The sequence below is a fragment of the Asparagus officinalis genome, chromosome 1, assembly GCF_001876935.1.
Source record: "Asparagus officinalis chromosome 1, Aspof.V1, whole genome shotgun sequence".
In the NCBI taxonomy this organism is placed as follows: domain Eukaryota; kingdom Viridiplantae; phylum Streptophyta; class Magnoliopsida; order Asparagales; family Asparagaceae; genus Asparagus; species Asparagus officinalis.
This window is the reverse complement of record NC_033794.1, coordinates 122,714,346-122,716,604: the sequence shown is the minus strand read 5'-3', so window position 1 is coordinate 122,716,604 and position 2,259 is coordinate 122,714,346.

Below are 2,259 nucleotides of genomic sequence, written 5' to 3'. Positions count from 1 at the left end.
AGTAGACCCACACTTTCCGAGAGTGATCATCGATAAAAGTCACGAAGTAGTGTTTTCCACCAATGGACGCGGTGGTTGTTGGTCCCCACACATCTGAGTGAACGAGCTCTAGTTTCTCTTTCCTGGGGGTTCTGCCACTTGTCTGAAAGCTGACTCTCTTCTGCTTTCCAAGTATACATTCTTCACACATATCCATCTCCACTGACTGCAGTCCTGGGAGTTTTCCCTTTGTGTGCATAATCTTCATCCCCTTTTCACTCATATGACCGAGTCTCTGGTGCCACAGCTTTGAAGTCTCATTGCCTGCTGCAACTGAGATCAAACAACGTGCACCTGCTGTCATATACAGGGTACCAGTCTTCTTGCCTCGGGCAATCGTCATTGCGCCCTTTGAGATCTTCCAATCATCTCCATGGAAGGTTGTGGTGTATCCTTCGCCAGCCAACTGGCCTACGGATATTAAATTCTTTCTCAGGTCGGGAATATGCCTGACATCCTTCAGCTCCCATACTGACCCGTTCAACTTAATTTTCACCACGCCTTTGCCCACTATAGCACACGGTTGATCATCACCAAGATATACGTATCCAAGTTTTCCGGGGGTATACTTCTCGAAGAATTCTTTCTGAGAAGTAGCGTGGAACGACGCTCCTGAATCTAACACCCAAGATTCCTCCTTGCTCTCCAAAGAGCATATCAATGCGTCGTCTCCTCCTGAAGTGGAGGTGACATTCACCTCTGCCTTCGCCTCCTTCTCTTCTCTCTCTCTCTAATCTCTTTCTTAAACTCCCCTCAAACTTCTGAGAGCTGGAGAAAAAATCGCTGCTGCGATTTGGGTCCGACGCCACCGCTGAAGAAAGCCACGCGAGGGAGAGAGATCAAACCAGAGAGGAGCCGCCGCCAGAGGAGAAAATCGGAGAGGGGAAGTTCCAGCCACTACACCGAAAAACCCTAGGTGCCTTTTTATAGGCGAGGTGGATGAGCTGGCGACAGCCTGTCGCCAGCGGCCCGCGAACGCAAGGGGAGAGCGCACGAACGCAGAGGTCGGCCTCACTGTGACGCAGAGCTCGGGCCTTCGCCAAACGCAGAGTTCGAAGGTCTGCGTTCGCCCGAAGCTTGCGTTCGTCGAGATTGTGCGTTCGCCGAGATTGTGCGTTCGTCGACTTCGCCTGCGTCATCTTCGCCATTCTCGAGCTCGTCGGAGCTCGTCGGAGCTCCTCCGCCGTCGGAGGTTTGGTTTCCACCCCCAAATCTAACACAAAATTAATCCACTATCACACTGTTATGCGCAGCGGAAATTTCGGCAGAGTTTCTGGTGCACAATAAGAGAGAAAGATCGATATAAGAATTCACGTCTCACCAAGGAGACAAGAATCTAAAGCGGATATCTCAACCAAGTGAGATATCGGCTCTTCCTCTCATCAGTTCTAGGACTGACCTGTCAAGGGATCCTAAAACTATTACAATGGCCACAAACTCAAACAACTAATTTTACGTGGTTCGGCAAACTGCCTACGTCCACGGGGCAAGGAGGGGGAGATCTACTATTAGAAAGAAAAAGAATACAAATAGGTTTACAACTCTCACAATTTCAAACTAACTCTCTAATCTCTCTCAAAAGCCGCTTGAGAACCCTCTGTTTCTGCACCTTTGCTGCTTGCACACGCCTCCAAGCCAAGCTCTCTGCCTTCGTACCTGCTCTCTGCAGTCGCACAAATCAGTCTCTTGCTTGCACTTTGATCTTCGTAGCCGCCAGCCAAAGAGAGAATCCTTCCTTGCACAGCCGCACAAAATTTCTCCTCCCCTGGTACTTGCTCCCAACGCACAAAACCCTAGGCGTTCCTATTTATAGCCTAGCGGGTAAAGTGATGCAAAATCCGAGCCTCTTCTTTTGTCCAATGGATTCGGCACCCTCCCACGCGGTTTCCTCTCTACTCACGCGCTTTGTGGTCCCCACGCAACTCTTCCTTTCACGCACTTCACATGAATTCTTCATGTAGCTGTTGTTTGCTCAACTTTGTAGCCCCCACGTGTCCTGCTGGCCATTATCCTTTCACACGTGTTCACATATCTTAGTTCACCACCCTGCAGTTCAATCTTATCTCTCCATTTTTCCCCGTCAACGGAGAAATACCCCCCATCTTCACCATTGCTGCGGCAAAATCATGGGCAAAAGCGCTCGGATTCTTGCTATACATCTTCACCAGTGAACCTTGAGATCCACCATTAAGCAACTCTTGGTCCGAGTGAAGCAACCCT